General features: G+C 43.7%; 1 protein-coding gene across 2 annotated transcripts in view; it reads right to left on the reverse strand.

The window, feature by feature from the left end:
* LOC141114290 (NXPE family member 1-like) overlaps positions 1-25,397 on the reverse strand; it is a 73,461-nt gene extending 48,064 nt beyond the window's left edge. Inside the window, exon 1 of one of the 2 annotated variants that reach the window (XM_073607894.1) lies at positions 25,355-25,397. The gene's annotated coding sequence lies outside the window, so the exon portion shown is untranslated. The remainder of the gene's footprint in view (positions 1-25,354) is intronic. The other variant, XM_073607892.1, reaches the window with a different exon arrangement.
* Between the last annotated feature and the right edge of the window lie 324 nt (positions 25,398-25,721).

Genomic DNA, 25,721 nt, shown 5'->3' on the forward strand with positions numbered 1-25,721 from the left:
GCCCAGTGTTCTTTTTTCGTCCTCGCAAAAAAAGGAAAAAAAAATTTCTTATATTGTGAGTGAAGAAATGGGTCGAATTAACTCCGGGTCGGGTTAAGCCTCTCCCGGTACAGAAGACCCTCTCAGATGGGCTGTAAATCTCCCAAGGTGGTGGGTTCCCGTGGTGCAGGGACGTTTGCTAAACAGTTTAAATAACTGTGCTGTTCGCTGGCAGACAGAAACAGGCAGGTTAGTGGGGCTGTGTGCTGTTTTTTACTTGCAGCTGTTTACCTTGCTTTCCTTGGTGGCTAGTGAGTGGTCTGCTGGGCTATGCAGTTCGCCCCTTGTGTGTCTCTGAGTGGCGCTGAGCGTGGCGGGTGACGTCACGATGGCTTCCCTTCTCTTGCGGTTGCCTAGCAACTGCCGAGACGCTCCTCGCTGACTCACGCCGTTGCTAGCCTTAAGGGGCGGTGTTTCCAGGCTCTGGCTTCCCTGCATTCCTCTCAGCGCTCCAGCTCGTCAGACTGCTATGCCTAAAGGTAGGCTGTCTTTCTTAACTGAGGCTGCATGCTTACTAGTGTTTGATACCGCAGTACATTGATCCTCACACTTGCCTTCCAGGTCCATCTGCCTGCCTGTTTTCTCTGCCTATTGCACTGAAGAACCTATGGAAAGGTTTTTACCTATTTTTTTATTTATATATATATATATATATATATATATATATATATATATTTTTTTTTTTTTTTTTTAAAGTTTTTTATTATGCACAACAAGTATACATATCACTCATATTACACATATTCCATATGTTCCATTAGCATAACAATCATATTGCAGGCTTAACATATGCTCATTCCATCATCAATTCTGTCTTATGATATCATACACGTGCATTTTTTTCAAACAGAAACCCCACTAACAATAAAAATAACCCCCCCCCTCCCCTCCCACCTTCTTCCCCTGGGATGTCTGCATTTCAGTATTTTTTTTTTTTTTCTTGTTTTTTCCTTCTTTTTCTTCTTCTCCTTCCTTCTTTTTTTTCCTGCCCCTTCATAAAAAGAAACGAACATGTCAAGCCCATCTTGGAAAGGGAAGCAAGCAACCCATTTCCATCTCTCCAGAGTTTTTTATCTATCACTCATACAACATACTAGGGCTCTCCCTCATCCAGAGTATTCTCAGAGTCCATCCACCAGAACCAAACTTTCCTAAACTTCTTGGTAGCCCCTCTAGCCTCATAAGTCATTTTATACATCATTAAATCTGCGTTTATTATTTTAATCCACATCCCTAGCGTCAATTGTTCCTCATGTATCCATCTCCTTGCTATGAGCTTTTTAACACCAAAATACAGGATCCTTAGGAACAATTTAGTGTGGGCATTTAACTCCTCTTGATCGAAAATCCCAAGTAAACACCGCATAGGAGAGCAAATATTCGGTAAAGCAAACTTATCTGATATAAATTCAGTGACCTGAGGCCATAGCGGTCTCACCTTCATACATTCCCACACCATAAGTGCAAATGTGCCCTCCTCCTTCCCACATTTATGACAAATAGCAGAGTCCCTCCTACGCATTCGATGTAATCTGGTCGGTGTATAATACTGTTGGTGTAGATATCGATATTGAATCATTCTGTCCGTGGAGGAGATAACAGACACCAAAAACGTGTCCAATACCTCCTGCCACAGTTCCTCCGACAACTCCGGGACAATCATCTCCCATCTCCCCCTGGCCTTGGAGGTCAAAGCTACCTGACCTGGACCCACCGCCCCGTAATATCTGGAAATCCTCTTTGACACATCCGGGTCAATCAGTACCTTTTCTAAGTCTGTTTTCTGTACACGAATCTCAGACCCTCCAAACTGAGTGTATGCTGCGTGCCTCAATTGTGCATATCGGAAGAGCCAAGACCTCGGCACTCCAAATTGCTCACGCAACTGGGTAAACGTGCACAAACGACCATCTCTACAAATTTGGTGTAGATATTTAATACCATATTTTGCCCATGACCCTGGGCCATCAGAAAGTTTCATAAACTCCCCCAATGATCGGTTGTACCATAAAGGACTGTTAGGAGATAGCCACAAGGGGTCATCCCCCCGTCGCTGAGAGCACAGGTGAAAAACCTTCCCCGGTAACGCCATCACTGAACCCATCTTTCTACCCGGGACCCCCCTCCTATATAACACATTCTGCAGGGTCTCCTGTGATGTGGCAATTGCGGCCTCCAACAAGGCAGTGGCATTAGGTGTCTGCGGAGACAACCGCCAGTGCAGGAAAGAGAGCTGTGAGGCCAAAAAATAGGAGCGCAAATCCGGAAGGGCAAGCCCCCCCAATGTAACTGGTAGTTTCAAAACCTTTAAAGAGACCCTGGGAGCTTTAGACCCCCACAAGAAACCTACAATAATGGAGTCAATATTCCTAAAGACCTGCAATGTCACGAAAACCGGGGAGTTCGAAAGGATATAGAGAAACTTGGGCAGGAAGATCATCTTAAATAGGTTTATCCTTCCCATCAAGGTGATCGGTAAATTCTGCCACCTTTGAACTTTTTCCCAAAACTTCCCCACAATCGGTGACAAATTGGCCTCCAGGAACTTAGAAATGGGAAGTTGAATCTCAATTCCCAGATATCTAAAAGATGCAGACAGTGGAATGGGGCACCCGGGTGGGACAGTCACCCCCTCATCAATAGGGAAAAGAGAAGATTTTTTCCAATTTATACAGAATCCAGAGTACTCTCCAAACTTCTGTAACATTCGGAAAGCCTCCAGAAGCGAGGGTCCAGGATCCTGCAGATAGAGCAACATGTCATCTGCATAGAGTGACACTCGCTCCTCAAAATCCCCGATCCTCAATCCAGTCAACTGTGAACTACACCTCAGCTGTACCGCTAAGGGCTCTATGGCCAGGGCAAACAGGAGGGGTGAAAATGGACACCCCTGCCTGGTGCCCCGAAAAATAGGAAAGGGATCTGATATAATACCATTGACCCGTATTCTAATCAATGGGTCCGTATACAACAGCCGGACCCATGAGATGAACACTGGGCCAAAACCATAGGACTTCAGCAACTGAAACAAATACGGCCACTCAACCAAGTCAAAGGCCTTCTTTGTATCCAAAGAGGCCACCACCCTAGTCCCGGAGTTGTCATGAACAGTCTGAAGATTCAAAAAAAGCCTCCTGATATTCATCTGAGTGCACCTACCCTGGATAAATCCTGTTTGGTCTGCATCCACCAGCTTAGGAATGACTGCCTGCAGCCTGCTTGCAATTATTTTGGCCAATATCTTTGTATCAACATTCATCAGCGAGATCGGGCGGTAAGAATCACATTCCCGAGGATCTTTCCCCACTTTAGGTATCAGGACTACCAAAGCTTCCCTCATAGAAGGGGGCAACCCACCGCCCACCCTGGCCTCATTAAAAACTCTAAGCAAGCGGGGAGCTAATCCGTAGCGATAGGTGCAATACCACTCTGATGGGAAACCATCTAACCCAGGGGATTTTCTAGGGGGGAAGGAGGCAATCGCCTCCTCCACCTCCTCTACCGTAATGCCAGCCTCCAAAGCAATGCTGTCATCCTCCGTCAATTTAGGGAGATCAATGTCCGCTATATACGTTTCCACTGCTTCAGACCCCAAAGGAGCACAAGACTTGTATAATTCTTTATAAAAAAGGACAAAAGTGTTCAAAATATCCGCCGAGTCACAGACCTCCAACTTACAATCGTCAAAAACCGATTTAATATGTACCGGAACGTATTCCGGCCTTGCCAAGTATGCCAGCAATCTTGTCACCAAATTCAAACGCCGGCGTTGAGCGAGGCCAAGCTTCGTAGTATGGTCTGTTAGTGCTGTCTTGTACTCCCTTGTTGCCACCCGCAATGTCAACAGCCGCTCCTCAGTGGGATCCCTAACATATTCTGCCTCCGCCAGAGAGACCTCTGTTTCCCTATGCTGCAGTGTGGAGGCCAACTGCTTCTTAAATCCCTTTACCTCTGCCATGAACACCCCTCTCAACGTGGCCTTAAAGGCCTCCCACTGAAGCAAAAAGGACCCGGAACCGGCATTATCAGCCCAGTAATGTTTGATGGCTTCTGTGCACTTAATTGTTACATATTCTTCCTGAAGCCAACTAGCCTCCATCCGCCAGAGTCTCAACCCAGGCCTCGGTCCCAGATTAAGCTCCAACAGCATAGAGGAATGATCAGAGAGAGCTCTGGGCAGGTAAGACATCTTCTGAACTAATGGCATGCCCTCCCCCTCCGTTAGGATAGCGTCTATTCTGGAGAGTGTCTTGTGCGTTTCGGAGTAGCAGGAGTATTCCCTAGTATCAGGATGGTGAAAACGCCAGACATCTCTAAAGCCATGAGCAGACATCCATCCCGCCAATGGGGCAGGAGCACCAACCGTCCCTCCCAACCTGTCCAACACTGGATCAGAGACTGAATTAAAGTCCCCAAATATGAATATCCTCCCCTCCGCTACCTCATATGTATCCTTCATCATATCATCCAGATGAGTTAGCGCAAAGGGAGGAGGAACATACAGATTCACAAATGTCAATGTCCTGTTCATCACTTTCAAAACAAGTATAACATATCGCCCTTTAACATCTGTTCTTACTGTTTGAATGGATATGGGCATGGTCTTGGTGACCAAAGTAGAAACTCCCCTCGCATACGAGGAATAGCTGGAATGATAGGCCCCAGCAATGTGAGCCCTTTTTAAAGAGAGAAGCCTGGAGCCCTGCAGATGAGTCTCCTGGAGGAGTATCAAGTGAGGTTTGTATTTTTTTATATACTCAAACACCAAAGAGCGTTTAAACTTAGCATTTAGGCCTCTTACATTCCAGGCATTCCAGAGATGCGACTCAAAAAAACCTATCACATGAGACCAGTCGCCAAAAGGGCGGCCAGTTCTACCCGTATAGTTCAAGAACTGTTCACCTGTTATTGAACAAAAAGGTAAGAACAATAGACAAAGTCCACTAATAGAAAAATATATTGCCTAGAGCATCTTGCAGACCTGGCATATATTGCTGGCAATTGACATAAACAGTCCCAATATCAGAAAAAAAAACCTTTCCCTCCTGTGTTCCCTCTTTTCGTACAAAACAATACAAGGAGGTAATGGTAAAGAAAAAAAAAAAAAAAAAAAAACCCCCTTCAGTTCCCCAAATTATGTGTCCCATGGGAGGATCAGCAAACTGGTAGATCTGTGCCAATATAGGTGTATCTTCCATAACTGTGCAATATCAAGCACAACTCTAAATGTCATCCTTGAGAGAATAATGCGGGGGGGGGGTAAAAAAAACTTTTTCCTCCCATTTTTAATGCAAATGCCCTTACTCTTCCTCCCAGCATGTATGCAAAAAAGGTTTTGTAGGAGAAACCTGAAGACCATTTTTAGGTTGGTCTGGAGGAAACGATCAAGAGAAAAAAAACAAAATCCCCCCCCCCTTTTCCAAAAAACAAGGTTCTGCTGACATTTCTTCTGTGGGCCCCCCGATCCAGTGGTGTCTCCACCAGACTCACTCATGGTCGGCTGGGAGAAACTCTATTTCTTTGGCGGCCACGTGTATCCAACCACTCTGAGGCCTCAGTAGGATTGTTGAAGAAATATACTTTCCCATTATCCACCACCCTCAATTTGGCAGGGTAGAGCATGCTGTAGATCAGGCTAAGATCCCTCAATCTCTTTTTTACAGGATGAAAGGAGGCCCTCTGCTTCTGTGTAGTTGCAGAAAAATCAGGGTATATTGATATACGGCATCCATCGATCGTTAACTCAGGTCCCGTTTGGGCTCCCCGTAGGATATTTTCCCGATCACGGAAGTGCAGTACTTTTGCAATCATCAATCTAGGGGGGGCTCCCTTTGGAGGTGCTCATCCTGGAATGCGGTGTGCCCTTTCAATGGCAAACATACTTGTAAAGGTGTTAGAAGGCATATGTTCCAACAACCACTTCTCAAGGAATTCTTCAGGGTGCCTCCCTTCCACCCCTTCCGGGAACCCCACCAGCCTAATATTGTTCCTTCTCATACGATCTTCCATATCAGCCATCTTTAATGTATGTTCAGACAGTGTCTTCTTAGTCACTTGTGCTGCAGTATCTAATGGTCTGAATACATCTTCCAATGTAGTAAGGTGGCGATCCGTGATCTGTGCCTTTTCTCTTAGTTTTTGCATGTCATGCTTCATGAAAGAGAATTCTACCTTCAGCTCCTCAAAGTGGTTTATTAACTTGCTCTGACATCCCTGTATGGCCTCCATGATTTGTGTTAGGGATGGCTCCTCTCCCCCCTCCACCGCTCTGTCAGCACTGGCTCTAGAGTCTCTCAGCCTGTCTAGGGATCTCCCCCTCTTCAGCACATCAGCCCGCTGGGGTTTAGGCCTCACCCTGTCTTGCTGTGGAAGCGCCTGCTGTGAAGAATCCTCAGGCCTGTGAAGCGGCGGCCATTCGTCTTCCTCCTTCTGTGTGCCGGCGCATCTGGTCTTTCTCCCTCGGAGGAAGATTCGGGACATTCAGATCCAAAGCAGGAGAGTAATGACCGGTTCGTTCCTTGCAGCGAGAGAATGCATGCGCTATCTTGGAGTGCTATCAGCCACAACCCCGGTAGTTCCATGGGCCAGGTGGAGAAGAAGAACTTTTCAGTGTAATTTCCTTCTCCAATGGGATTGTCACTCTCTGATGCAGAGCATATACATTCCAAGGTTGATAAGTCAATCCCTCCTTTGGTGGCCCGGGGTGTATTTCTTCGGCCTCCGGATCTGGTAGTGCTGACTACCGATGCCAGTCTCCTGAGTTGGGGAGCTCACTGCCTGGGCCAGCAGGCTCAGGGTCGGTGGCCCCCACACATCTCACAAACGTCAAACTTCCTAGAATTGGAGGCCGTCCGGCGCACTTTTCTAGCTTTCCGACCACTCTTGAAACATCAAGCGGTAAAAATATCATCGGACAGCAAGACCACTGTCACGTACATGTCCCGTCAGGGGGGCACCAGGAGCCGGGTCCTTCTTCAAGTCGTGTACCAGTTATTCCAGTGGGCAGAGAAGAATCTCATTTCCCTGATGGCAGCCTATCTCCCGGGGCCCGAGAATACCTTAGCAGACCAGTTGAGTTGGAACTTTGTGGATCCCAGCGAATGGGCCTTGAATCCGAAATTCCTGCGAAGGATCTTCAGACTCTGAGGGTTGCCTGTAATAGACCTCATGGCATCAGTAAAGAATGCCCAGCTTCCTTGCTTCTTCTCTCGAACATACCATCCACAAGCTTACGGCCAAGATGCTCTGTCCAAACCATGGGACTTCCCCCTGGTGTATGTGTTCCCTCCGCTTCCTTTAATCCTCAAGACCCTGTTGAAGATTTACAGGGAGAGGATCACAGCCATAGCAGTCCTACCATTCTGGCCCAGGAGGCCATGGTTCCCACTAGTGTGGAGAATGAAAATGTATCAACCAATCCCGTTGCCACCTTGTCGGGATCTCCTGTTCCAAAACGGAATATGTCACCCAAACCCCAGGAGGCTGAGGCTAATGGCATGGAAATTGAGAGGAGATCTCTCAAGGATTTAGGCCTCTCAGAGGGAGTGTTGAGCACCTTGTTACAGTTTCATAAAAAGTCTACAAACTCGACCTATCACCGGGTATGGAAGGCTTTCCGACGCATTGCGGCAGAGAGGGGCTGGCAGCCCGAATCTCCTTCAGTCTCAAACATCTTAGAATTTCTCCAGCAGGGTCTGGACAATGGCCTGGCTTATAATTCTCTGAAGGTCCAGATTTCTGCCCTTTCGGCAATAATGAATTCTAGGTGGGCATTAGATCCTGTCGTGATCCGTTTCCTGAAGGCAGCCAATAAAATCAGACCTCCCCCCTGAAGTCCTACTTTCGTAAATGGAACCTGACTCTGGTCTTAAAAGCTTTGTTGGCTCCTCCTTTTGACCCGACATCATCCTGTTCTTTATTTCATCTAACATTGAGGACAGTGTTCTTGACAGTCATAGCCTCCACTAGGAGGGTTTCCGAATTATGCGCCTTTTCATCCAGGGAGCCTTTTTGTGTGATTTTTCCCAAAAAGATTGTTCTTAGACCAGTTGATAGCTTTCTACCAAAGGTCTCTACTGCTTTTCACATGAATTGGGAGACTATTCTGACAGCTTTTACAGTGGACCAGTTACAGGATGATTGGAAGAGGCTAGACTTGGTCTCCTCTATTTCAGCTTACTTGAAGCGGACTGAGGAGTTTCGCAAGCAAAATCAACTGTTCATCTTCCCTTTGGGACCTAAAAAGGGCATGGCGGCTCCACCTAGGGTTGTCTCATTCTGGATTGTGAAGACCATCCAGATCACTTACAAGTCTCTGGGCCTTTCCTTTCCTGCAGAGATCAGGGCGCACTCAACCAGGGGCATGGCAGCATTGTGGGCAGCCTATGCGAAGGTGTCACCTGAGGTAGTGTGCAGAGCAGCGAATTGGAGCGCACCCAACACGTTTATCCAGCATTATAGGCTAAATGTAGCCCTCTCTCCTGCAGAAACGTTTTGGCTCTTCTGTTATTTCTGCAGCTGTCGCCCATTAAATTTGTTTAAGCAGCAGTATTATCTCTGACTTGTTTTGTTCTTTCCCTCCCTTATTGAAGGTTGCTTGGTACATCCCATAGTAGGCTGACATGGGGAGGTCCAAGAATAAGGAAAATTGTTGCCCATACTTACCGTAATTTTCCTTTCCTGGATCCTCCCCATGTCAGCCGAGGATTCCCACCCTATCTTCCATCGCGAGGAAAGGTATTTGAACACTGGGCTGGTCCGACGCCTGCCCTTTATGGGCTAGAAAAAAGGTGGTCCTGGAGGGGTCAGAGTGGGTGGAGCTGACCCATAGTAGGCTGATATGGGGAGGATCCAGGAAAGGAAAATGACGGTAAGTATGGGCAACAATTTTCCTTAATTCTTTTTTACACTAGGAAAAAAAAGCCTTTTAAAATATGTTTGGCAGAACTCCATCAGTATCACCAGCAAAGCAGCTTCATTATTATCCCATTATAGAAGAAGAGAATGTGCACTGCATTTCGAGATTTCATAATTTGCCACGTCACGAATGTTAATTTTCCATTATGAACGCTACTTTACAAGACCGACCGTTTCTGGCTTGTCCTTGCTTCCGAGCATGTGTGTTTGTACTTTGGACTTTTGTCTGACGGACTTGTGTACACACGCTCGGAAAATCTGACAACAGACATTTGTCTGCAGAAAATTTTAAAGCCTGCCAGCCAATATTTGTTCGCAGAAAATCTGACAACAATTGTCCGATGGAGCGTACAAACAGTCGGATTTTCCACTAACAGCCTGTCATCACACATTTTCCGTCGGAAAATCCGATCGTGTGTACGAGGCTTAAGGGTCTCTATACATTCACAACACAAAGGCCTCTTTCATACATGCAGCAGTCCCTACCATCCCTCTGAAAAGTGTTCTGATCCAAAGTGGATTGCTTTAAAGAGGCAGTTTGCAGGCTTTCAGAAGGTCACAAGCCTTTTTTTTCCTCATTTCTTTTTTGAGCCAACAGAGGATTTAGCATTAAAATACTGTGTCACAAATGCTCATGGTTGTGGTGCAGCCCTATTGACTCAAATAGGCAAGTTTTGTAGGCGCTGCCACCTTTCAGACTAGGTAGAGCAGGGGTGAGAAACAAAGATCTTTATTAAAAATCAGCACACATGTTAGGCACAGGGCTATCTTTAATGAAGAGCAAAAAAGGCAGCTGCCCCTGGCCCAGTCCTTCTTGTGGGGCCCAAAGCAGCTGCCCTTTAGGCCCATGCCAGTGGCGGAACTACCAACAGAGCCAGATTAAATGGCTTCCCCCTGTAGATCCCCTGTCAAAACTATTGGTTGCTAGGCCCGTCTACCATCCCAACAACCACTTGCTTGGAGGACCTGGCATTAGGAGGTCCTGCAGTATAATGCAGGCCCATTATACAGTAGGGACGGAAAGTATTCAGACCCCCTTAAATTTTTCACTCTTTGTTATATTGCAGCCATTTGCTAAAATCATTTAAGTTCATTTTTTCCTCATTAATGTACACACAGCACCCCATATTGACAGAAAAACACAGAATTGTTGACATTTTTGCAGATTTATTAAAAAAGAAAAACTGAAATATCACATGGTCCTAAGTTTGATACTCATAAATTTAACTGAGGTGCTGTCCATTTCTTCTGATCATCCTTGAGATGGTTCTACACCTTCATTTAAATCCAGCTGTGTTTGATTATACTTGATTAGGAAAGCCACACACCTGCCTATATAAGACCTTACAGCTCACAGTGCATGTCAGAGCAAATGAGAATCATGAGGTCAAAGGAACTGCCTGAAGAGCTCAGAGACAGAATTGTGGCAGGGCACAGATCTGGTCAAGGTTACAAAAAAAATTCTGCTGCACTAAGAGCACAGTGGCCTCCATAATCCTTAAATGGAAAACGTTTGGGACGACCAGAACCATTCCTAGAGCTGACTGTCTGGCCAAACTGAGCTATCGGGGGAGAAGAGCCTTGGTGAGAGAGGTAAAGAAGAACCCAAAGATCACTGTGGCTGAGCTCCAGAGATGCAGTCGGGAGATATGAGAAAGTTGTAGAAAGTCAACCATCATTGCAGCCCTCCACCACTCGGGGCTTTATGGCAGAGTGGCCCAACGGAAGCCTCTCCTCAGTGCAAGACACATGGAACCCGCATGGAGTATACTAAAAAACAGCTGAAGGACTTCAAGATGGTGAGAAATAAGATTCTCTGGTCTGATGAGACCAAGATAGAACTTTGGCCTTAATTCTAAGTGGTATGTGTGGAGAAAACCAGGCACTGCTCATCACCTGTCCAATACAGTCCCATCAGTGAAGCATGGTGGTGGCAGCATCATGCTGTGGGGGTGTTTTTCAGCTGCAGGAACAGGACGACTGGTTGTAATCGAGGGAAAGATGAATGCGGCCAAGTACAGGGATATCCTGGATGAAAACCTTCTCCAGAGTGCTCAGGACCTCAGACTGGGCCGAAGTTTTACCTTTCAACAAGAGAATGACCCTAAGCACACAGCTAAAATAACGAAGGAGTGGCTTCACAACAGCTCCATGACTGTTCTTGAATGGCCCAGCCAGAGCTCTGACTTAAAACCAATTGAGCATCTCTGGAGAGACCTAAAAATATCTGTCCACCAACGTTTACCATCCAACCTGACAGAACTTGAAAGGATCTGCAAGGAGGAATGGCAGAGGATCGCCAAATCCAGGTGTGAAAAACTTGTTGCATCTTTCCCAAAAAGACTCATGTCTTTATTAGATCAAAAGGGTGCTTCTACTAAATACTGAGCAAAGGGTCTGAATACTTAGGACCATGTGATATTTCAGTTTTTCTTTTTTAATAAATCTGCAAAAATGTCAACAATTCTGTGTTTTTCTGTCAATATGGGGTGCTGTGTGTACAATAATGAGGAAAAAAATGAAATGAACTTCAATGATTTTAGCAAATGGCTGCAATATAACAAAGAGTGAAAAATTTAAGGGGGTCTGAATGCTTTCCATCCTCACTATAAGTCTCTGATCAACACCATTAGTATTATGAAAACAAAAATAAAAAATTCCAGTATATATACCATGGTTTGTAGACACTATAACATTCACCCAAACCAATCAATATACACATTTTTTTTTAACTAAAGAAATGTAGCAAAATATAGCCTAAATTTATGAAGAAACTTATTTTTTTAATTTTTTTATTGTATATGTTTTATAGCAGAAAGTAAAAAATATTTTCAAAATGTTTGGTCTTTTTTTGTTTATATAATAAAAAATAAGAAAAAACAGTGGAGCTCAAATACCATAAAAAAAAGTTCTATTTGTGTGAAAGAATTTATACAAATTTTGTTTGGGTACAGCGTTGCATGACCGCGCAATTACCAGGTAAAGTATCACAGTGCTAAATAGCAAAAATTGGCCTGGTCATGAAGGGGATAAAACCTTCCAGAGGTGGTTAATAGCAGAACCCTACTGATTACAGCGAGTGCCCCCTTCCAGCGTCTTTGGTAGGACCTAGCTGTCACTTTGACAACCTGCTCCTGCACACTGCATGGAGACAGCCAGGAAGGCACAAAGTCAGGTGTGGCACCTGCCGCACCACAGTGATCAACCGGGATCCTCTTCTGCCTGGGCTTTGGCTCTGGCTGTAGGCCCTAATTTGTAGCCCCATGCACCCCCCCCCCTCTTTTCCATCTCAAAAAGCTTAGAAAAGATTGCAGTGATATCATAATTTATTACATTGTCCTTACTAGCATCTCTACTGATATAGTTTCTTTTCCATTTCTTTTTGGTGTTAGCAAAGCCAGGTCTAAAGCAAAATTAACTTCCAAACCACCGGAAACAGAAAGCCTGAACAAAGTCAATGCGTACATTCCATTCCATTTGTGAGTAATTAACCTTCCTGTAAGATTCTTCAACCTGGTCAGCCAAAGGTTAAAAGAGGACAAATAAAACAAAAATTTTGAATAAAAACAGAAGCTTTTAGTTGCACAACATTGGCAAGTTTATGTAGAAGCTGCACTGCCTCTGCATAGTGCAGGCCTAACTGTAGTCTATGAGAGAGCCCATGCTGATGTACATACAGTCCCTTGAAAAAGTATTCATTCCGCTGGAAATTTTCCACATTTTGTCATGTTACAACCAAACATGTAAATGTATTTTATTGGGATTTTATGTGATAGATCAACACCAAGTGGCACATAATTGTGAAGTGGGAAGGAAAATGAGAAATGGTTTTCAATTTTTTTCACAAATAAATATCTGAAAAGTGTGGCGTGCATTTGTATTCATCCCCCTTTACTCTGATACCCCTAACTATAATCTAGTGGAACCAATTGCATTCAAAAGTCACCTAATTAGTCCACCTGTGTGAACAAATAGCATCATAAAGGCCAAGGAACACACCAGACAGGTCTGGGATAAAGTTGTGGAGAAGTTTCAAGCAGGGTTAGGTTATAAAAAATATCCCAAGCTTTGAACATCTCACAGAGCACTGTTCAATCCATCATCCAAAAATGGAAAGAGTATGACACAACTGCAAACCTACCAAGACATGGCTGTCCACCTAAAATGACAGGCCAGGCAAGGTGAGCATTAATCAGAGAAGCAGACAAGAGGCCCATGGTAACTCTGGAGGAGCTGCAGAGATCCAAGGCTCAGGTGGGAGAATCTGTCCACAGGACAACTATTAGTCGTGCACTCCACAAATCTGGCCTTCATGGAAGAGCGGCAAGAAGAAAGCCATTGTTGGAAGAAAGCCATAGGAAGTTCTGTTTGCAGTTCGTGAGAAGCCATGTGGGGGACACTGCAAACATGTGGAAGAAGCTTTTTAATATAGGGGGTCAGCAATGCCAAGAGTTAGTGAAAGCAGGAGTCCGTCATCTGGAGATAATTTCGAAAGACATCTGGATTGTTCTCCTGGAGCTCCCGCAACAAAGGCATAATTGGTCACGATTAATAAAGCAACCAATTTTTTGGTGCAAGAAATCCTCCTCCTCCTGTTCCTGGACTGGACTTGGTTCAAGGCAATAACTCCAAGGCCAATAATAAATAACACGTTATCTCCGATTCCGCAACATGTCTGGTTGACAAATGGACGTTCAGAAACGAACTGAAAAGCACAAAATGAAAAGTGCTAAATGAAAAGCACAAACTGAAAAGCGCTAAATGAAAAGCGTGAAATGAAAAGTGCAAATCAAAACATTCACCAGACTTCTACTAACATGAAATTAGCAGAAGGAGCCCAAAGGGTGGCGCTAAAGATCTAAAAAAAAAAACACGTAGTACGTCACTACATTTGTGTTTGTTGACCAACAATTCCTTGTCGTTTGTATGCATGACAAAATCCAGGCACACGCCTTAGGACAAAAGTCTGAGGTTTTGTCTGTGGAAAATCCGATCGTGTGTACGAAGCTTAAGTGTTGCGGTATGAGCCTGGCTGATAGTAGTAGCACACCAATCGGGAACAATCCGCACGTTTCGGTATATTACTCTCTATTTAGTGTAAAAGCTGTGGGAGGAGTTAGGGTGATAAATTTGGCTATAAGAATAATAAGAACTAGACAAAAATACCTGTGTTTTGATGTATAAATTGTGTATGACAAGTAGATCTTGTGGGCGTGAGAGCAATTTATAGAGAAGGAACTGAAATAATCTTTTTAAGGCTCTGTGCTCTAGCTATGACATCTTGGGTGGATTAGGAGATTAGGTCGGGATTGGGTGATATATTAAATTAAGTCAGGATTGGGTGATATTAGGAGGTTAGGTCGGGATTGGGTGATATTAGGAGGTTAGGTCGACATTGGGTGATATTAGGAGGTTAGGTCGGGATTGGGTGATATTAAGAAGTTTGGTCGGAATTGGGTGATATTAGGAGATTAGGTCGGGAGTGGGTGATATTGGGTGATATTTGATTAGGTCAGGATTGGGTGATATTAGGCGGTTAGATCGGGATTGGGTGATATTAGGAGGTTAGGTCAGAATTGGGTGATATATTAGGAGGTTAGGTCGGGATTGGGTGATATTAGGAGGTTAGGTCGGGATTGGGTGATGTTGGGAGGTTAGGTTGGGATTGGGTGATATATTGGGAGATTAGGTCGGAATTGGGTGATATATTAGAAGGTTAGGTTGGAATTGGGTGATATTAGGAGGTTAGGTCTGGATTTGGTGATATGTTAGGAGGTTAGGTCGTGATTGGGTGATATATTAGGAGGTTAGGTTGGAATTGGGTGATATTAGGAGATTAGGTCGGGATTGGGTGATATATTAGGAGATTAGGTCGGGATTGGATGATATTAGGAGGTTAGGTCGGGATTGGGTGATATATTAGGAGGTTAGGTCGGTATTTGGTGATATTAGGAGGTTAGGTCGGGATTGGGTGATATTAGGAAGTTTTGTCGGAATTGGGTGATGTTAGGAGATTAGGTCGGGATTGGGTGATATATTAGGAGATTAGGTCGGGATTGGATGATATTAGCAAGTTAGGTGGGAATTGGGTGAAATTAGGAGGTTAGGTCGGGATTGGACAATATATTAGGAGGTTAGGTCGGGATTGTGTGATATTAGGAGATTAGGTCAGGATTGTGTGATATTTGGAGATTAGATCAGGATTGGGTGATATTAGGAGGTTAGGTCGGAATTGGGTGATTTATTAGGAGGTTAGGTTGGGTTTGGGTGATATTCGGAGGTTAGGTCCGGATTTGGTGATATATTAGGAGGTTAAGTCGGGATTGGGTGATATATTAGGAGGTAAGGTCGGAATTGGGTGATATTAGGACAGTGGTTCTCAACTCCAGTCCTCAGGACCCACCAACAGACCAGATTTTAAGTATTACCTTAGGGAGATGCAGACTAGAATACTGCAATCACCGAGCAGCAAATGATGTCACCTGTGATGTATTTCAGTTATCTTGCAAACCTGGCCTGTTGGTGGGCCCTGAAGACCGGAGTTGAGAACCACTGTATTAGGAGATTAGGTTGGGATTGGGTGGTATTAGGAGATTAGGTTGGGATTGGGTGATATATTAGGAGATTAGGTCGGGATTGGATGATATTAGGAGGTTAGGTCGAGATTGTGTGATATATTAGGAGATTAGGTCAGGATTGGATGATATTAGGAGGTTAGGTTGGGATTGGGTGATATATTAGGAAGTTTGGTCAGAATTGGGTGATATAAAGAGATTAGGTCGGGATTGAGTGATTTATTAGGAGATTAGGTCGGGATTGCATGATATATCAGGAGGTTAGGTCGGGATTGTGTGATATTAGGAGATTAGGTTGGGATTGGATGATATATCAGGAGGTTAGGTCGGGATTGTGTGATATTAGGAGATTAAGTTAGGATTGGGTGATATTAGGCAGTTAGATCGGGATTGGGTGATATTAGGAGGTTAGGTCGGGATTGGGTGATATTAGGAGGTTAGGTCGGGATTGGGTGATATATTAGGAGGTTAGGTCGGGATTGGGTGATATTAGGAGGTTAGGTCGGGATTGGGTGATATATTAGGAGGTTAGGTCGGGATTGGGTGATATATTAGGAGGTTAGGTCGGGATTGGGTGATATATTAGGAGGTTACGTCGGGATTGGGTGATATTAGGAGGTTAGGTTGGAATTGGGTGATATATTAAGAGGTTAGGTCCGGATTGGGTGGTATTAGGAAGTTAGGTACAGATTGGGTGATGTTGGGAGGTTAGGTCGGGATTGGGTGATATTTGGAGATTGAGTCGGAATTGGGTGATGTATAAGGAGGTTAGATTGGGATTGGGTGATATTAGGAGGTTAGGTCAGGATTGGGTGATATTAGGAGGTTAGGCCAGGATTGGGTGATATTAGAAGGTTAGGTCTGGATTTGGTGATATATTAGGAGGTTAGGGTGGGATTGGGTGATATATTAGGAGGTTAGGTCGGGATTGGGTGATGTATTAGGAGGTTAGGTCGGGATTGGTTGATATTAAGAGATTAGGTCGGGATTGGGTGATATATTAGGATATTAGGTCGGGATTGGGTGATATTAGGAGGTTAGGTCGGGACTGGGTGATATTAGGAGCTTAGGTTGGGATTGGGTGATATTAGGAGATTAGTTTGGGATTGGGTGATATTAGGAGGTTAGGTCGGGATTGGGTGATATATTAGGAGGTTAGATCAGGATTGGATGATATTAGGAAGTTTGGTCGGAATTAGGAGTTTCATTGAATATCAATAGATGGCTTGAATTGCAAAAAAAGGTCATATTGTAAAAACTATCAGGACTATGGCTTAGCCGTGGACTTGTGTAGTGGCAGCAGGGATTGCTGAACGTTTTGATATAAGATTGGTGTAGGTGGGCTTGAAAATGAGGGAGTGGTGGCAGTTTAGAAATCATGTCCTGATTTTTCAGCTTTTGTCACCTCCCACTCTAGTTTTGAACATTTCGCCATTCATTCCTATGGGACCAATTTTGCCGCAAAAGCGACGATATTTCGTGAACCATTCGGCAAAACGTTCCACAAAGTAATAGTGCACCAATCGGGAACAATCCGCACGTTTCGGTATATTACTGTCTATGTAGTGTAAAAGCTGTGGGAAGAGTAAGGGTGGTAAATTTGGCTATAATAAAAATAATAATATATATGTGAGATAACAGTAAGTGGTCTTGCTATGCAAGAGCACTTAACTAGAAAAGCTACAATTTTTGGGGAAATTGTGTGAAGTGTTTTTGCCTCCACCTACAGTAGTTTACAACTGGAGTGGGCAGAGTAACTGGGTGGAGTGGCTTGAGTAACTGTTGTGGTTGCAGTGGCTGGAGTAACTGTGAAAAGTGTTAAAAAGCTTAATATTTTAAAAAGTATAAATAGTAGTAAAAAAAGTTGAAGAAGTGCCATCAGTAGCTGAAAGAGCTGAACATTTTTTTCAAAAATTATTTTTTCTTTTTTTCAAAAATGATTTATTTATTTATTTTTTAAATGATTTTTTTCTTCAAAAATGATTTTTTTTCTCAAAAATGATTTTTTTTTTTCAAAAACAATTTTTTTTTTTTCAAAAATTGTTTTTTTCAAAAATGATTTATTTTTTAAATGATTTTTTTTTTCAAAAATTATTTTTTTTTTAAAAAAATTATATTTTTTTTTTCATGGGGTGGTCATAATGTTTTGGTTGATCATAGGGTGGTCATAATGTTTTGGCTGATCATGGGGGGTCATAATGTTTTAGCTGATCATGGGGTTATCAGCTTTTGTCACCTCCCACTCTAGTTTTGAACATTTCGCCATTCATTCCTATGGGACCAATTTCACCGCAAAAACAACGATATTTCGTGAACCATTCGGCAAAACGTTCCACAAATTAATAGCACACCAATTGAGAACAATCTGCACGTTTCGATATATTACTGTCTATGTAGTGTAAAAGCTGTGGGAGGAGTTAGGGTGGTACATTTGGCTATAATAAGAATAATAATATATATGTGAGATAACAGTAAGTGGTTTTGCTATGCAACAGCACTTAATTAAATTATTTATTAATTGTCATAATCGGCTGGAGGCACTGTCTATTAATTCTATTTATAATTCAGATACCGCCCTCTTAATAATAATTTATAGTTTGCCAAGCCCCTCCTTATTATTTAATTACATTTCCCCATATACCTCACAACCAGATTTTTATACCACACGCTCATTCACAACAGCTTGGTGGTTGTCACTTCTTTCTATGGTCAGTGCAGTGGCTTGGTGGTTAGGATTTCTGCCTTGTAGCATTAGCCTCTTTGTTTTGAATCCCAACCAGGATACTACCTGCATGGCATTTACATGTTCTCCCTGTGCTTGCATGGGTTTCCTTCCACACATCAAAGGAATGCAAGTTCATTAGCATTGTCGTTAAGTGCACTCACTTTTCTTAAAGGGCCTGAACGATAGCCGGCAGAAGAAACATCTTAAAGATTGCCCCTGTCACACTACTTGTTGACTAATGCCCTGTGCCTCCCTGTACCCATTTCCATCAGCTAAAATACTGACACTGCTCATGAGACAGTTTTAGGCCTAGCATAGTCACCATTAGTGCACTCTGCCAGTATAGTTCTGGTAGTTTATAGATTAACTCCCGCCGACCGTACGCACATATGCGTACTCGGCTTTCCAGGGTTATACCGGGATGATGCCCGCAGCTGCAGGCATTATCCCGGTACCGTTGTTTACAGCGGGCGATCAGCTACCCGTGTATAACAACCAATGCGGCTAAAAGCCGCTCGGTTGTTATACCGGAGGAGCGGGAGGGGACATCCCCCCCTCCCGCCGCCTCCCGCCGCTGTTACCGGGCCTCTCGTGCGATCGGGAGGCCCGGTGTCCAATCGGGTACTTTCGGCGGCTGGGGGCGGGCTGGAACGAAGCTGTGAGCGGCTTCGTTCCAGCCTTCTTGTTGTAAACGCGGAAGCGACGTCATGACGTCACTTCCCGTTTACTCGGCTGCCAATGGCGCCGAATTTAAAAAAGTACACAGTATTCAGAATCGCCGTTTTCGGCGATCTGAATACTTTGAAGTGTAAAGGAGGGATGGGGGGTCTTTTAGACCCCCCATCCCTCCATAAAGAGTACCTGTCACCACCTATTACTGTCACAAGGGATGTTTACATTCCTTGTGACAGCAATAAAAATAAAAAAAAAATAAAAAATTTTTTTAAACACAATTTATAAAGTAAAGAAAAAAATCAAATAAATAAAAAAAAAAAAAAAATTTTTTTAAGTGCCCCTGTCCCCGTGAGCTCGCGCAGCGAAGAAAACGCATACGGAAGTCGCGCCCGCATATGTAAACGGTGTTCAAATCACACATGTGAGGTATCGCCGCGATCGTCAGAGCGAGAGCAATAATTCTAGCCCTAGACCTCCTCTGTAACTCTAACCTGGTAACCGTAAAAAAATTTTAAAGCGTCGCCTATGGAAATTCATAGGTACCGTAGTTTGTCGCCATTCCACGAGTGCGTTCAATTATAAAGGATGACATGTTTGGTATCTATTTACTCGGCGTAACATCATCTTTCACATTATACAAAAAAATTGGGGTAACTTTACTGTTTGGATTTTTTAAAATTCATGAAAGTGTCCCTTTTCCAAAAATTTGCGTTTAAAACACCGCTGCACAAATACTGTGTGATAAAAAATATTGCAACAATCGCCATTTTATTCTCTAGATTCTCTGCTAAAAAATATATATATAATGTTTGGGGGCTCTAAGTAATTTTCTAGCAAAAGATATGGATTTTAACTTGTAAACACCAAATTTCAAAAATAGGCTTAGTCATGAAAGGGTTAAGTCTTATTTACTGTTCACTGCTGCACTTCAGGTGGTGTTGTTACTGTTTATGCTGATTTGGATGGCAAATACCACCCTACACCTTATCCTTATTGCTAAATATTCTGTATAATAAAGTGTATTATTACCATTATTATTCATTCTACTCAACTCTACTCTCGCTTACCTGCCACTAACTTTGTTGGGTGACAATAAATTTAAAAGAGAAGTATGGGTTTAAATAAAAATAAACATTTATACTCACCTAGGTGGATGCAGCATTGATCCAATGCTGTATCTGTTCCCCACAGCTTCTAAGACTGAGAACTGAGCAATCAAAGACTGCTGATCGCTCAGTTCTCAGTCTTCAGTAAGCAGAGAGCCAGTGACTGTCAGATACTGGATCTCTGCTCTGCCCCTCCAGAGCTCACTGGAGGGCCGGGCTGTGCAGGCGGTGGGAGTGGCTGGCTCAGGCATCTGGGTGGATCCCAACAGTAAAGTTGGGATCTTTCCTGATGTGAATTTAAAATGCCACACTAATAACAAATAACATAGAATCAAATGTGCAAATATTAATGTGCAAAAAATAGAAATAATAATCCCATAGATGTGCAATGTAGTCCCACAGCAAAAATAGTATTGGGAAAAGTCTTGATAACGTGATGCTCCAAGCACCTGAGTGTCCCACCACCTTGAATGAAAAAACTAGAGCATGTGGACTCTTTATACTGTGACAGTATGAGATGCTGTCATTGGAAAATTGGTAATTTAAAGGACACAGGGTGTGCACATTGGCTCGGTGCAGGACTGCAGAGCATAGATGTGGCCTGGAGAAAACTGCTTTCGCAGCTTTCTCCGGATTTTGGTATTCCTGCATGGAGTTCTGTAGTTTGGAGATTCCATAGTATCTTGGGTGGGATGGAGGACCAGTATATAAAGGAAAAGAAACCAAGGGATAGCCAGTAGCTTACTGGGGTGTATAGGCTGGGAAGGCTCTGAGTGAGAGCAAACACAACGTCCCTCAAGTTGCTGACTCACCTCGATAAAGTGTGATCCTGATAATCAAATTAGCATACAAAAAAAAAAAAGGTGAAAGATGATCTCACCTAGAGTATTTACTGAGGACCATGCAGCTTAAAGATAAAGGAACTTTTATTACACAAAAATATCAATGGTAGTTCAAAAATCACTGGATGAGAATCCCACCACCAACACCTCAGCATTGGTATTTTGTGTAATAAAAGTTCCCTTATCTTTAAGCTGCATGGTCCTCAGTAATTACTCTAGGTGAGACCCTCTTTCACCTTTTTCTTTATTTTGTGGAGGACCAGCAGGGTGTGTGCTCAGCTGAGCACAGTCCTTATAATGAAGGTATGGAAATACCTCAGGCCTCCCAGTTGGAGACTGCTCTAGCCAACAGACAGGAGGTCTGTGCATGGGGAGTCAGAAGGACTCCATTCCTCTCCAGGAGTCAGAGGGGCTGCAGCCAGAGCATGATTGTCTGCAAGAGACAATAAGTGGCCTAATGATTAAGGCCTGATGAGTTGTGTGCGTTAAAGTGTACCCGTCATCACTGAAGAAACCTATGGTCTGGGGACCAGCATAAAGAGCAGAGATACTGCAACTAAAAAGTTGAGTTAGAGCTTAAGTGCCAGGTGGGCTAGCATTTTCTGTTTATGCCTTTTTACTGGAGAAGAACCCCTGCGTGGGAAACCTTTATGTTACAGACTTTTTATTTGCCTTTTAATAAAAATGGGCCATAAGGCCCTTAAAATATAGTTCCTGACTACCGTGAATCACTAGAAAACACATTTACCACTAGAGCTAATGGTCCCCCATGTTACAATACATACAAAAGTCACATACGCTTGTGTATCTGTAGGGGAACATGAGATGCCTCCAGGTCTCCACATATGGGCACAAGAACACCTCGTCCAATCAAGAAGGATATTCAGCCAACACATACATAGAGACCCAGGAGCACCAGCATCGTGTAAAAACTGTATAGAAGAATTTATTTTAAAAAATCCTAGCTACTCACATAATTAAAAACATCGACAGCATAAAAGCTCTGGTCCCGGAATTGGAACTGGGTACTTTCTGGTTGTAGCATACATGGTGACGTCACGAACGATGGCGCCGCCCAGCTCTTTGTATGTGTTGGCAGAATATCCTTCTTGATTGGATGAGGTATTCTTGTGTCCATATAAGGAGACCTGGAGGCGGCTCGTGTTCCCTTACAGATATAGCATACTCAAGCATATGGGACTCTTTACCTTCAAAGTGGTGGGACACTGAGGTGTTTAGAGCATCAAGTTATCGAGACTTTTCACAGTACTATATGTCCTTTGGGACTGCATTTCACATATTTGGGACTAAGATTTGCATGTTTGATTAAATGTTAGTTAATATTAGCATACCTCCCAACATTTTGAGATGGGAATTTGGGACACCTACTAGCAAATGTATCTAGGCATAGGAGACGCCAGGGGCGTAACTAGAAATAGCAGGGCCCCATAGCAAAATGTTGTATGGGGCCCCCCTGCAAACAGCCCCCCCCCCACAGCTGCCTAGTGTCAGTGCAGCGTGGCCTGTGCCCAATACAGCGTGACCTGTGCCCAATACAGCGTGACCTGTGCCCAGTACAGCCTGGTCTGCCTGTGCCCCATACAGCCCCACCTATGCAGAGGAAGAGGCAAGCCACCCGGATCAGCAGAGAGTGGGATTGCCCGCTGTAATAGCTTTCATTTGAATTTCCCGTCTTCTAGGGGCTCATCGTCACATAGCCCCACCTCTTGGCCCGATGCCTTTGATGACGTCACATGTCCCGCATTGGATCGGCGTTCTGTCTATCAAAGGCACCGGGCCAAAAGGTGGAGCTATGTGACGTGAGCCCCGGGAACACTGGAAGTTCTAATGAAAGCTCTTACATCGGACAATTCAGCTCTCTGCTGATACGGACAGCTCGCCTCTTCCTTTCCTCTCTCTTCCCCTGGCTGGGAGACTGTGCCGGCGGTGCTCTTATCTTCACTGGGCCCCACTCGGCTGCGGGCCCCATAGCACCCGCATGGGTCGCTATGGTGGTAGTTACGCCCTTGGGAGACGCCCCTGCCCCACCCCCTTAAAGGAGAATTAACCCCAAAAAAGGTTAATTAAATCCACAAGTGCTTTTTTACCACTACTATTCCTTTATATTGGCTTTTAAAATGTACAAATGCAGCATTTTAGAAATTGGATGAAAAGTTTAACACTGGGAAACACTTTTTGAAATATAAAAAGTGCATTTTATATACAACTATATGGATCAGACCAAAATGAGGGACAAATGAGGAGGAATGAGGGACAGAGGGACATTGCTCCAAATCAGGGACAGTCCCTCGAAATCAGGGACAGTTGGGAGGTATGATATTAGTGTGGCATTTTTAATTCACATTTAGTACACAATGGGGGTTATTTACGAAAAGCAAATCCACTTTGCAATACAAGTGCACTTGGAAGTGCAGTCGCTGTAGATCTGAGGGGGACATGCAAGGAAAATAAAAAAACAGCATTTTAACTTGCACATGATTGGATGATAAAATCAGCAGAGCTTCCCCTCTTTTTAGATCTACCCCTCAGATTTACAGCAACTGCACTTCAAAGCGCACTTGTAGTGCAAAGTGAATTTGCCTTTTGTAAATGACCCCCACTGTATCTAATTGTTTAGCCAGCTGCTGTTTGGAACTTTTAACGTGATTTCTGTTTTCTTTTATGCTTGGGATTTTTCCCGGGATTGGACTGGCTGAGTAACGTCAATGGACAGCAGGCTTTAGCAGTTCGTTCTGCACTGCTGTGATCCCAAGAGAAGTACAGCCAGAATAGCTTTGGCTACAGTTCACCTTCAAGTTTGTTCTTACTAATTGACTTGGTGCCTGTGTTCTTTGAAATAGCATTATTGCATGGTACTTAGTGTTACTGTCAGTGTTTTCCTGTCATATTGTGTTTGGGTACTCAGCTCGGTGTATCAGAGTGGCTGAGGTCTTTGAGAAAGTCAAAGCAAGGAACAGAGAAACAAAGGACCCACCTTAACCAGCATCTCCTTGGGGGTAGTGCTATATATTGTATATATACACTCTTTGGCTACTTTGTTAGGTACACCTGTTCAATTGCTTGGTAACACAAATTGCTAATCAGCCAATCACATGGCAGCAACTTAATGCATTTAGGCATCTAGATGTGGTGAAGGCTACTTGCTGAAGTTCAAAGCTCAGAATGGGGAAAAAGGGGATTTAGGTAACTTTGAACGTGGCATGGTTGTTGGTGTCAGACGGGCTGGTCTGAGTATTCAAAAAAACTGCTGATCTACTGGGATTTTCACGCACAACCATCTCTAGGGTTTACAGAGAATTGTGGGAAAAAGAGAAAATATCCAGTGAGCGGCAGTTGTGTGGACGCAAAGACCTTGTTGATGTCAGAGGAGAATGGGCAGACTGTTTCGAGATGATAGAAAGGAAACAGTACCTCTAATAACCACTCGTTACAACCGAGGTATGCAGAATACCATCTCTGAATGCACAACACATCTAACCTTGAAGCAGATGGGCTAAAGCAGCAGAAGACCACTTCGGGTGCAACTCCTGTCAGCTAAGAACAAGAAACTGAGGCTACCATTCGCACAGGCTCACCAAAATTGGACAATAGAAGATTGGAAAAACGTTGCCTGGTCTGATGAGTCTCGATTTCAGCTGCGATGTTCAGATGGTAGGGTCAGAGTTAGGCATAAATAACATGAAAGCCTGGATCCATCCTGCCTTGTATCAACGGTTCAGGCTGGTGGTGGAATGGCGTGGGGGATATTTTCTTGGCACGCTTTGGGCCCCTTAGTACCAATTGAGCATCATTTAAGCCCCACGGCCTACCCGAGTATTGTACCCAACTTCTGATGACTCCTTCCAGCAGAATAATGCACCATGTCACAAAGCTCAAATCATCTCACCACTGGTTTCTTGAACATGACATTGAGGTCACTGTACTCCATTGGCCTCCACAGTCCCCAAATCTCAATCCAATAGAGTACCTTTGGGATGTGGTGGAACAGGAGATTCGCATCATGAATGTGCACCTGACAAATTTGCAGCAACTGCGTGATGCTATCATGTCACTATGGACCAAAATCTCTGAGGAATGCTTCCAACACCTTGTTGAATCCATGCCACCAAGAATTAAGGCAGTTCTGAAGGCAAAAAGGGGGGTCCAACCTGATACTAGCAACCTAATAAAGTGGCCGGTAAGTGTATATGTCTATGTACTGTACACACAGGCATACTAATATAAAGAATATTAATAAAATCATGTATCACAAGATAATTAATACACACGAAAACAGAAGAAGGAAACATCTTAGTTTAAAATGATCCTGTTGCCCCAAACACATGCATATATTTTAAAATAACTCTTTCAATTATTGGAATTTAACAGCCTAAAAGAAACAGGTTGCTCAGGAATTTCCCAGAATTAATATGACAATCATTTATCAGTCCAATGTACCAGGCTTTGATCTCTTACCTTGTGCTGCCAGATTTGGACCAAGTTCTCTGGAGGAAGAACTTTTACAATGCTCATACCTTCTAAGTTTACATATTTTACAGACAAGGTCAGGGAGGAGTTTTACATATTACAATCTTTATATTACCTTGTAGTAAAATGATGGGTGTGTGCTGGGAACTGATCCTCCTTCACCAACCTCAACATATCAGTTTAAAAAAATCAGCACGCTTTGGGCCCCTTAGTACCAATTGAGCATCATTTAAGCCCCACGGCCTACCTGAGTATTGTTGCTGACCATGTCCATCCCTTTATGACTACAGTGTACCCAACTTCTGATGACTCCTTCCAGCAGAATAATGCACCATGTCACAAAGCTCAAATCATC

The sequence above is a fragment of the Aquarana catesbeiana genome, linkage group LG12 (assembly GCF_042186555.1).
Source record: "Aquarana catesbeiana isolate 2022-GZ linkage group LG12, ASM4218655v1, whole genome shotgun sequence".
NCBI classification, from domain to species: domain Eukaryota; kingdom Metazoa; phylum Chordata; class Amphibia; order Anura; family Ranidae; genus Aquarana; species Aquarana catesbeiana.